Genomic DNA, 12,705 nt, shown 5'->3' on the forward strand with positions numbered 1-12,705 from the left:
CCCGCTGTTGAGGAAAGGCTTTGATTCACATACTTCACACTAGTGCCTCCAAACATCTGCCAGCAGAGAGGAAATGCAATGGATTTGTCTGGTCACATTGTTATCACATTTTAAAACATGACAGCCGCTGCTGGTATAAAGCATCTACTGTGAAGCAAAATACTATAAAAGCTCTGACGCGGATAGTTTTTAAATCCAAGTGGAAGGAGATCACAGACGGCATTTCCCAAGGCTTATTGTCCAATTTTCCACGATCACTTTCAGCCAATGTAGGAATGGTCCCGACTAACTTGGCCTGTCATGCTTCAATGACGTAATATTGAAGTGGTGATGGCAAATATCCCATCATGCAGCATTACTGTCTCTTTAACACTAAATGGAAACTGGCTAGAGTAAAACAGGCTTTGCCATGACAAATGTTGTTTTAATGCTACTTTTAAAAGAATCATTAGAAGTTTATTTCTCATTTCTTTGTTCGATTGTTGAAGGGAAAATAATTTACAGGGTTATGGGGAAAGTGCAAGGGAGTGGGACTAATGGATAGTTCTGTCAAGGAGCCAACACAGGCACGATGGGCCAAATGGCCTCCTTCTGTGCCGTATCATTGCTACTATGATCTTCAAGCTGATGATTGCTTTTTAGTTTAGACTGAGAAGGGCAGGAACAAAGGAAGGATGCTAGTCAGTCAGCACAGGACACGCATGGAAACCAGCCACTGGCTCCTGAATCCTACTGGAACAGTGCTTGCAGAGATGCATTGGACAAAGGAAGCCACCAGTGATTTACACTACATGATTCAACCTGAACTACATCCCACCTCCACCATAAGCACCACATTGTCGATGGCTTGTAAAGGTCACAACTGTCCTAATCTTCTGTGCAACCAGCTTATTTCAGTCTGTCACTGGGTGTATCAGAAACATTAGCCAATCGACTGTGCATAAATACACTGTTTGCTGGAGCAAGTCAGATCACCCCATGCCCCTTTGCAACTGACAACAACAGGTAAGAGCGCTGCCATTTTACAGAGTGGTACAGTTTCCCCACCTCCAAGGAGAGTCATAGATTTTACCGACTTGACCATATGTGCCCCCTTGATTGATCCCATCACTGACATTGACTCGTTCACTGTCCAGCTCATTCCCACTATTCCCACAATTGTAAGTCATTTTTTTTTGTTAAAAAGTAGATTCAGACACTGTGATTTGGAAGTAGAAAATAAATTTCAAACACTGAGAGGTAGAAATTTATCTTGGCTGGTGGCTCAAAACGGGTACCATTGGATCGACTGCCTGTTCTATACAGAAGCTGATGTTTCATCCCATTGACTGCAATGGAACTGAATATCAGATGTTGTGCACAATGGCCGGTCGATCTGATAGACCCCGTTTTTGGAGCACCGACCGAGATGAATTTCTACGCAGCGTATTTTCAAATAAGTAGGTGATAGAATTTGCTTTTTTTGTGCAAGGTGTGATTTGTTCGAAGAGAGGATGATTCATTGTGTTCGAAGAATCATAGAATTACAGAATGGCTACAGCACAGAAGGGGGCCATTCGGCCCATCATGTCCGTGCCGGCTCTCTTGCTGAGCAAATCAGCTCATCCCACTCCCCTGCACTTTCCCTGTCGCCCTGAAAATTTTTTCTCTTCAGGTGCTTTTCCAAATCCTTTGTGAAAGTCACAGCTGAATCTGCCTCACCCGCACTCTCAGGCAGTGCATTCCAGATCCTAACCACTCACTGTATTAACCAGTTTGCTCCAGAAACCAAAATCTGAGAAATATTAATTCTACAGATTCACTTCCAGATCAGCAAAATTCAAAATAGCTATGGATTTTTATCTGCTGAGATGCTGTAACATGTAATGCGATGTAGTATTCTGCTGTTAAAGAGGAGCTGTCTTTAATCTGACCTGTTCCTTTAAGACCACATCTCAAGCCAACTGGAGATTAATTGATACTGATGAAGGAAGTTTGTTATTTGGTAGGCCCTTGTAATTTATTGCCACCTACAAACTTACACATTGCCAGAATTCCTCTGCTCTTGTTTCAATAGTGCCATGGGATCTTTTACCTGAGAGGGCAGACGGGGCCTCGGCCTCACCTGAAAGACGGCACCTCTGACCGTGCAGCACTCCATGAGCACTGGATTGAAGTGTCAGCGAAGGTTGCGTGCTCAAGTCTCTTGAAGCCGGGTATTTCTCAGCTTTTGCACCATTTGAATGCTGGATACAAGGAGTATCTGTTAGGCCCATAGGTGCAATGTCAAACGTCAGTGGAGGAAGGCCCAGAAACCTTCCCCACAGTGCATTGCCATAGCACAGGCCTCAATAGGATAGAGAAAAATGATCTACAAAACAATATATAAAATCATGCAGAGCACACTAAGGCAAGGTCCTGCACCAGGAGTGGCTATTTGTAAAACTAATCCCCTTAAAGGAGTTTGTACAGTTGGCATCAGTGTCTATTCCACAGTGGAGGCCATCAACGTTGAGCCTATCTTTGTTTTCAGCAAATGTGCCCATCAGGAGTCACTGGATAGTGACCAGGAAAATAAGCCTGGGCTTATTGTTTCTTTCATGAGCTACAACACTCTGTGACTAATTAAAGCTTGGCTACTGGTGTCCCTCTCGATTCTGGCTAACTCCAAGATGGAAATTTGGATGGTTCTGGTCTACATATCTCACTGCTCCAGCCTGTAGTGTTATAGATTCATGGTGGTGGGGTTTGTGGGGGGTATGGGGGAAGGACTATTCTCATTGATTTCAATTACTGCTGTTATAATGAATTATTTATGAACTATCCACTCCAGGACCAGAATATATAGAGTGTAGACTGACATTTCAGTGCACTACTTGGGAGTGCTGCTTTCTTGGAGGTGCCGACCATTGGATGAGTCTTAAACCAAGGTCAAGTCTGCTTGTTCAAGTGGATGTCAAAAAAAGAGCTGGAAGTGCTTATGGTGGATTGATTAACATTTATCCCTAACCAATGCCACCAAAACAGATTAATTGGACATTTAACTTATCTGATATTTGTGGGATCTTGCAGTGTGCAAATTGACGGGTGGGTTGGTTTCCGTGAGTGTCTACAATTCAGCAAGTAATTCATTGGTTGTGAAGTGCTTGGGGATGTTCTGGGAATGTGATAGGGTGGATATATAAATGTAAGACCTCTGTGCCCTACAACAGCAGCAATTTATTTGATCAATATTGGAACAAATACTGTTTCAATGATATTTACTACAGTGCAAATAAAATATATCAAGCGAAAAATATCATTTCTCATAAATACGATGTCACTAGAGCTGGTACAGTGGCGCAGTGGTTAGCACCACAGCCTCACAGCTCCAGCGACCCAGGTTCAATTCTGGGTACTGCCTGTGCGGAGTTTGTAAGTTCTGTGACCGTGTGGGTTTCCTCCGGGTGTTCCAGTTTCCTCCCACGTGCCAAAGACGTGCAGGTTGATAGGTAAATTGGCGATTGTAAAACAAATTGTCCCTAGCGTAGGTAGGTGGTAGGAGAATTGAGGGAATGTGGGGACGTGAGAGGGAAAATGGGATTAATGTAGGATTAGTAGAAATGGGTGGTTGATGGTCAGCACGGACTCGTTGGGCTGAAGGGCTTGTTTCGGTGCTGTATCTTTCTATGACTCTAATGGGAATGCAGATATTGAGACCACAAAATCTATGGAAAATGGGTCTTCTTCCCCAGGGTAAAATAAGCTCCCAGATTTTTTCTTTGAAAAAAGATAATTTTAAAATTGTTTTGCAGCTGCTGTGCTCTCTTTCTCTCTATAGAATTAAAAATTGCAGCAGTATTTGTTGGTTACGGGATTCACTTGCCTTGCAAGACCAACCTGGTCAGTGGGAAGTGGTTGTAATCCTCTACAAATTGACAAAAGATTTCCAATGCAAGCCAGCTGCACAGCCACACAGTGATTTATGCTGTATGGTGTTCCACAGTCTTTGCAATAGCCCCTCAGAAACGTGCGATAAATTTGAAGTTTTGTTCAACGTTGTACTCCATTTATTTGAAGGTTTTAATGTGCTTCTGCAGAGGCTTCTGTTGTAGTAGATCAAAGGAGTTCAAAAGCAGTCAACTGGAATGCTTATTGATCACTGTTTCTGACGGTATTTGTTGTATTCAATGGGTGCCGAGTGCACCCAAGGGCATTTCTTTGTGTTCAACTCCAGTCATGCCTCATAGTTTTAGCCTCTCGTTTCTCAAGTTCTGTAATCGGAAGTCTGGGAAGAGACACTACACCTGCAGTATTCACTAAAGAATTTTGCTTCTAAAAGAAAAATGACTAGCTGTCAACATTACTCAAGCACTGTCACTCCACAACAGGGGGAAACACATAGATCAATCAAGTCTCAGCCCCTTCAGTGCCCAGGGCATGACTCCCAGCTCCCTTTGTGTGGAGGAGGGGAGGGTAGGGGAGTTCTCACTGCATAGAGCTAAAAAGATAGAAGCACCTTTTTAAAATACTTCCGTGTTCATTCCCTCATAAATTGATCAGGTGCCATGAGAAGCTGATGCAGTGGTGGGCAGAAGTTACCACAGGTAAGACTAAAAAAGAACAGATCATTGGTTCAGACTACAAGCAAAGTCAGGTAGGCCCAGCACATCTTCAGCCAATGCCTTCCAGCATACACCTGTGCCAGAGTGAGTGATATTGCTTATTGCATAGCCCGTCGTGACTGGTTGTGATTCAATGGGGTGGGGAGGGGGGGTAGCGTGGCGACTGATATTTTCCTAACACACTAACTGGGGAAAAGACATGCGAAAGTAAATGATTAACAAATGGTGTGGAATCTGACTTTTAGTAACACCTTATCATCTCTCCCAGAAATGTCCCAAGGCTCTTAACATACAATGACTTACGTGGGGAGTACTGACTGTTGTAAAGAATATTTTCCCATTATCAGTGCATTGGAGAGATCATCAGAGATCCACTTGGCTGACATTATTACTGTGCTGTTCACAACACTACCAACAACCTGTATATATATTGTGCCTTTAATGTAATAAAACGCACCAAGGTGCTTCACAGGAGCACGACAAAATAAAATTTGACACTCGGCCACATGAGGAGATATTAGAACAGGCAACCAAAATCATGGTCAAAGAGGGAGGTTTTAAGGCGCATCTTAAAATAGAAAAGAGAGGTAGAGAGGGGGAGAGTTTTGGGGTGGAAACCCCAAAGCTTACAGCCTGCAAAGATAGACAGGGCTCCACATAGAGCCCCTGAAATGCAATATGCAATGAATGAATTGAAATGTGCGACTCAATGTTTTCTGCACCAACTCCTAGGGTTACATTTCTCTTATAGAGAACACCATTAAAGGTAGTTCTATAGGTTCTGACTATGAGTAATCTTACCCTATGAAGGAGGCAGTTTCACAAAGACTAGGTAACAGTACAACTTTTGTGAGCCGTTTCTTTGCAAAAAACAGTAAGTCAGATCTCAACAACAATTTGTATTTATATAGCACTTTCAACATAGTAAACCATCCCAAGGTGTTTTACGGGACACCGAGCCACATAAGGTGATATTGGGACAGATGATCAAAAGTTTGATCAAAGAGATAGTTCCTAAGGAGTGTCTAAAAGGAGGAGAGAAGAGGAGGAGTGGTTCAGGGAGGGAATTCCAGAGCTCAGGCCCAATGGTGGAGCGATTAAAATCAGGGATGTGCAAGAGGCCAGATTTGGAGGATTGCAGAGATCATGGAAGGTTGTGGGGCTGGGGGAGGTTACAGAATTAGGAAGGATGTTAAGCCATGGAGTGATTAGAATACAAAGATGAGAATTTTAAAATCGAGGAATTGCCTAACCAGGAGCCAGTGTAGATCAGCAAGCACAGGATGAACGGGACTTGGCGCCAGTAAGGACATGGGCAGCAGAGTTTTGGATAAACTCAAGTTTACAGAGGGTAGAATGTGGGAGGTTGGCCAGGAATGCATTGGAATAGTCAAGTCCAGAGGTAACAAAGCCATGGATGAGGGTTTCAGCAGCAGATGAGCTGAGGTAGGGGCAGAGAAAAAGAATTGTTATCTTAGGGATCAGGACCTAGTTTTAGAGGCTTGTCAGATTAGTTTACTTATGCCCAATACCATTGTCATGAAATGCCCCTAGTAACAACTTCAAGTGCTCCTTGATTCTGTTAAATTAATGAGTCAACGACAGAGCATGGTTCCTTGTTCCTTAGCCCTGACACTATGACTTCTGAAAAGCAGCTTTTGCATTCCTCCTGATGGTTTGGTGAGAAAATGCACCAAGTCATAGAGGACATGAAGGCTCAGGTTCCTACCGCTGTGCATGCGGATTTTTCCCAATCTCTGTCAGGGTGAAACAGGCTGGAGGGGTTAGATGGCCTACTCCTGTTCCTATATAGGTGGTGGAAGAGACGCTTACAATGAGTTCAGTGTCACTAGCTGGGGAGGGATAGAAAAATCAGCCAGGATTCCTGATTTGGATCAAGCAACCACTTCGAGTAGATTTGTGCAGACAGGATGGAAATTAGCTGTGATGCCCCTGTTGTTGAACAGCCTGCTGACCTTCGCTGTCCAGCCTTACAAGAGAACAACACTCACTTAGAGAAAATGGCTGTAGCTGTTTGTGGGCATGAGTTAATTACCTCAAAATAAGATGTAGTATGGGAAAGAATTGGGTAGTGGCTGAAAAATGCTTCTACTTATAATTTAAGGGGAATATTAACCCCCAGGAACGGGTGGTTTGGGAGCAGGTGGGTGTAAAAATTATTGGTGGTTAGAGTGAGAGTGCAACATGGCTCCAATGGGTACATGTCCGGGTTTAGTGGAGGCACATTTCAATGTCTGCGAGAAACCTACTCACTGTGTTTAGGAATTTCCTCATTGGATATCGGCACAATTAACATTCTTAGGAGACGTTAATGAGGTAATTTTAAAAAGTTGTTTTCAACTTGTTTCCAAATTTTACTTGAGCAGGACGGGATTCCTGGGGTTCAGGAAACTGACCAAGGAAATGGAGCACGTTGAGCTGCAGTTCTGGTGGATAATCAAAGTTGTCATTGTCCCATCTGAATAAATATTCACTTATTACAGCGGCTGTCTCAGTTCCCTCTGGCAAAAGTTTGGCAGAGAGTGCTCGTGTGGATACAATGTTTTTCAAGCTTTGAGGATTTAACTGACAAGAATAGGATGGGAGGCGTCTTGGATGGACTGAGATTGGCCTGCATAGAATCATTTGAAAGCCTTGCTTGAAAGAAGCGGACTCACTCTCCATGGCAGACATTCTCAGGATCCCTTGTGCCACCAATCCACGGGCGATGGATTTGGACTCCTCCATCCTCTCCGCCATTGAGCAGACTGTGAGTGGAATAAGAACATAAGAAATAGGAACTGGAGTAGGCCATTCAGCCCCTCAAGCCTGCCCCGCCATTCAATAAGATCATGGCTGATATGTCCCAGGCCTCAACTTCTCTTTCATGCCTGCTCTGCCTAACCCTCGACTCCCCAAGATTTCAAAAATCTATCAACCTCCTCCTTAAATACATTTATTGACCTCGCCTCCACAACTCTCTGACGCAGAGAATTCCAGAGATTCACCACCCTCTGAGAGAAGAAATTCCTTCGCATCTCAGTTTTAAATGTGTGACCCCTTATTCTGTAATTATGTCCCCTAGTTCGAGATTCCCCCACTAGTGGAAACATTTTCTTAACATCTACCCTGTCAAGCCCCCTTAGAATCTTATATGTTTCAATAAGATCACCTCTCATTCTTCTAAACTCCAATGAATAAAGACCTAACCTGTTTAGCCGTTCTTGATAAAACAACCCCTTCATCCCAGGAATCAGCCTAGTGATTCTGAACTTTTCTGAACTGCCTCCAATGCTAGTATATCCTTCTTTAAATACGGGGACCAAATCTGTACGCAGTACTCCAAGTGTGGCCTCACCAACACCCTGTACAGTTGTAACAGGACTTCCCTATTTTTAAACTCTAACCCTCTAGCAATAAAGGCCAAAATTCCATTTGCCTTCCTAATTACTTGTTGCACCTGCATGCTAACCTTTTGTGTTTCATGTACAAGAACACCCAAATCCTTCTGTACTGCAGTATTTTGTAGTCTTTCTCCATCTAAATAATAATCTGCCTTTTTATTCTTCCTACCAAAGTGGATTACCTCACACTTTTCCACATTGAACACCTTCTGCCAAGTTTTTGCCCACTCACTTAACCTATCTATATCCCTTTGCAGATTCTTTGTGTCCTCATCACAATTTGCCTTCCCACCTATTTTTGTATCATCAGCAAATTTAGATACATTACATTCTGTCCCTTCCTCTAAGTCATTAATGTAGATAGTAAATAGCTGAGGAACCTAGGACCGATCCTTGTGGCACCCCACTAGTTACGGCTTTCCAACCTGAAAAAGACCCATTAATCCCGACTCTCTGCCTTGTGTGTGTTAGCCAATCCTCAATCCATGCCAACATATTACCCCCAATACCCTGAGCTCTTATCTTGTCTGTCAGTACCTGCCAAAATTGCTGATGCACCTCTAGCATTCTCCTTCTCAACGATAGCCACCAGGGTTCAGCATCTGTGTCTAGCTGAGTACAAAGAGGATTGCACAGTCCCAACCACCGACCCCGACGATGCAGACTCTCCACAGCTGTCCCTGTCTCCAATGTCTGCCCGTGTTTACTTATGAGGTGTGAATCATCAGGTGAAAACCCAACTAACTGTCTGACAGGACCCACTGAAGTGCGATTATTTGCAGTGGTACATGGCTGTGATGGTGCACCCTCGGAAAGAATGAGGTCTTCTGGGGAATTGTCCTCAGGATTGTTCTGCAACACTTGCTGTACACATGGAGGCCCCGGTGTATAGCAAGTCGTTCTGGGCACCAAATCTTAGGAGAGGAAATATTGGCCTTGGAGGGAGTGCAGTGTAGATTTACCAGAATAATAACTGGCCTCCAATGGTTTAAATGACAAGAAGAGATTACACAAAGTAGAGTTAAATTCCCTGGAATTTACAAGTTTAAAGAGTGAGTTGATTGCAGTTTTCAAGATATTAAGGGGAACAGACGGGGTAAATAGAAATTATTTCTACTGGTTGGGGAGTCTAGGACTAGTGGGCATAGTCTAAAAATTAGAGTCAGACCTTTCAGGAGTGAAATTAGGAAACACTACTTCACACAAAGGGTGGCAGAAGTTTGGAACTCTCTTCCACAAAAAGTAATTGATGCTGAATCAATTGTTTATTTTAAATCTGAGATTAATAGATTTTTGTTATCCAAAGTTGTTGAGGATTATGGGACAAAAGCAGGTATATGGAGTTAGATCACAGATCAGCCATGATCGCATTGAATGGAGAGACAGTGTCAAGGGGCTAAATGGTCTACTCCTGTTCCTACGCATCTTCCCATTGTTACGCTTGAGAAGTGCGATGATGAAAAAATATGGATTCAAACTGAACAGTTATAAAAATTGACAGCTTTTTCATAAATGGACAATGTTGCAAAAGATGGCCGTATATGTATTTGAACATTTCTTCTGAACAGACAGTGTGGCAAGGATGCCTAACCAGGTTGAGAAGTGTCAATTACACTCATCCTGAAATATTCCTGAATTGAATGGGTGCCACTGAAACAAAGATGATACGAAGTGGAAACATCATAACCGGGTTATTCTCAGCCTGGGCCATTGTGTGATCACCATGGGGGAGAGAATATAAGAGTGCCAGGGCCACTCAGCTCCTGACCTCATTACAGTCTTGGTTCAAACATGGACAGAAGAGCTGAACTCAAGAGATGAGGTGAGAGTGACTGCCCTTGACATCAAGGCAGTATTTGACCAAGTATGGCATCAAGAAGCCCTAGCAAACCTGGAGTCAATGGGAATCGGGGGAAAATTCTCCGCTGGATGGAGTCATACCTCACACAAAGGAAGTTGATTGTGGTTGTTGGAGGTCAATCCTTTCAGCTCCAGGACATCAATGCAGCAGTTCCTCAGGGTAGTGTCCTAGGCCCAACCATCTTCAGCAGCTTCATCAATTACCTTCTTTCAGTCATAAAGTCAGAAGTGGGGATGTTCGCTGATCATTGCACAATGTTCGGCACCATTCGCGACTGCTCAGATACTGAAGCAGTCCGTGTAGAAATGCAGCAAGACCTGGACAATATCCAGACTTGGGCTGATAAGTGGCAAGTAATATTCGCGCCACACAAGTGCCAGGTAATGACCATCTCCAACAAGAGAGAATCTAACCATCTCCCCTTGGCATTCAATGGCATTAGCATCGCTGAATCCCCCACTATCAACATCCTAGGGGTTACCATTGACCAGAAACTGAACTGGAGTAGCCACATAAATACCGTGGCTACAAGAGCAGGTCAGAGGCTAGGAATCCTGCGGCGGGTAACTCACCTCCTGACTCCCCAAAGCCTGTTCACCATCTACAAGGCACAAGTCAGGAGTGTGATAGAATACTCTCCACTTGCATGGATGGGTGCAGCTCCAACAACACTCAAGAAGCTCGACACCATCCAGGAGAAAGCAGCCTGCTTGATTGACACCCCATCCACCAACTTCAACATTCACTCCCTCCACCACTGACACACAGTGGCATCAGTGTGTACCATCTACAAGATGCACTGCAGCAATGCACCAAGGCTTCTTAGACAGCAGCTTCCAAACCCACTACCTCTACCAACTAGAAGGCCAAGGGCAGGAAATGGTTGGGAACACCACCACCTGCAAGTTCCCCTCCAAGCCACACACCATCCTGACTTTAGATTAGATTATATTAGAGATACAGCACTGAAACAGGCCCTTCGGCCCACCGAGTCTGTGCCGAACATCAACCACCCATTTATACTAATCCTATATTCCTACCAAACATCCCCACCTGTTCCTATATTTCCCTACCACCTACCTATACTAGTGACAATTTCTTTCTTCTTCTTCTTCTTTCTTCTTTTGGGCCTCCTTATCTCGAGAGACAATGGATACGCACCTGGAGGTGGTCAGTGGTTTGTGAAGCAGCGCCTGGAGTGGCTATAAAGGCCAATTCTGGAGTGACAGGCTCTTGCACAGGCGCTGCAGAGAAATTTGTTTATCGGGGCTGTTGCACAGTTGGCTCTCCCCTTGCGCCTCTGTCTTTTTTCCTGCCAACTACTAAGTCTCTTCGACTCGCCACAATTTAGCCCTGTCTTTATGGCTGCCCGCCAGCTCTGGCGAATGCTGGCAACTGACTCCCACGACTTGTGATCAATGTCACACGATTTCATGTCGCGTTTGCAGACGTCTTTATAGCGGAGACATGGACGGCCGGTGGGTCTGATACCAGTGGCGAGCTCGCTGTACAATGTGTCTTTGGGGATCCTGCCATCTTCCATGCGGCTCACATGGCCAAGCCATCTCAAGCGCCGCTGACTCAGTAGTGTGTATAAGCTGGGGGTGTTGGCCGCTTCAAGGACTTCTGTGTTGGAGATATAGTCCTGCCACCTGATGCCAAGTATTCTCCGAAGGCAGCGAAGATGGAATGAATTGAGACGTCGCTCTTGGCTGGCATACGTTGTCCAGGCCTCGCTGCCGTAGAGCAAGGTACTGAGGACACAGGCCTGATACACTCGGACTTTTGTGTTCCGTGTCAGTGCGCCATTTTCCCACACTCTCTTGGCCAGTCTGGACATAGCAGTGGACGCCTTACCCATGCGCTTGTTGATTTCTGCATCTAGAGACAGGTTACTGGTGATAGTTGAGCCTAGGTAGGTGAACTCTTGAACCACTTCCAGAGCGTGGTCGTCAATATTGATGGATGGAGCATTTCTGACATCCTGCCCCATGATGTTCGTTTTCTTGTGACAATTTATAATGGCCAATTTACCTATCAACCTGCAAGTCTTTTGGCTTGTGGGAGGAAACCGGAGCACCCGGAGAAAACCCACGCAGACACAGGGAGAACTTGCAAACTCCACACAGGAAGTACCCGGAATCGAACCTGGGTCCCTGGAGCTGCGAGGCTGCGGTGCTAACCACTGCGCCGCCCAAGAGCGCGAATGCAGTCCCCCACTACCACAAATTTTGCAGTCGAGTATCCCGCATTTGGGGACATCGCAGGCGTCAGCACACCCGAAGTGCAATGGGCTAGCCTCGTCCTGGGAGAACCACCTTCTTGATCATGGTCTCTCCCCTGCCAGGTAAGTACTTGGAACTATATCGCCGTTTCTTCACTGTTGCTGGGTCAAAATCCTGGATCTCCCATCCTAACAACACTGTGGGTGTACCTACCCCACATGGACTGCAGCGGTTCAAGAAGGCAGCTCACCACCACCTTCTCAAGGGCAATTAGGGCTGGGTAACAAATGCTGGCCGAGCCATCGATGCCCACATCCCATGAATGAATAAAAAAAAGTGCTGTTTGTCTGAGCTGGGTTGATTCTCAAAGGTTGAACCACCATGTTCGAATGATCTGTGTCAGTTCACCTTAAACAATTTGAGGCAGATGCCCTTAATTGGAAGAAGCAAATCCACAGATATTTATAACTTAAAAACCTAACCCAACAAAGGCAAGGCTTCTTTCAAGGATGGAATATAAAGAATTGGAATATTTGAAACACACCCAATTAGAAATTAGAATAAGCAGTTGAGATCCAGATCTTTTAATGGTTTTCCCTCTGAAACAAAAAGGAGAGATCCACTTTCAGGTT

At 44.7% G+C, this 12,705-nt stretch overlaps 1 non-coding gene across 1 annotated transcript; it reads right to left on the reverse strand.

Moving 5' to 3' along the window:
- Positions 1 to 12,043: 12,043 nt before the first annotated feature.
- LOC137355528 (U1 spliceosomal RNA) lies at positions 12,044 to 12,203 on the reverse strand. The gene has a single exon (XR_010970938.1). It is a non-coding gene; the product is annotated as a U1 spliceosomal RNA (small nuclear RNA).
- Positions 12,204 to 12,705: the final 502 nt, after the last annotated feature.

This window comes from Heterodontus francisci, chromosome 42 (genome assembly GCF_036365525.1).
Source record: "Heterodontus francisci isolate sHetFra1 chromosome 42, sHetFra1.hap1, whole genome shotgun sequence".
In the NCBI taxonomy this organism is placed as follows: domain Eukaryota; kingdom Metazoa; phylum Chordata; class Chondrichthyes; order Heterodontiformes; family Heterodontidae; genus Heterodontus; species Heterodontus francisci.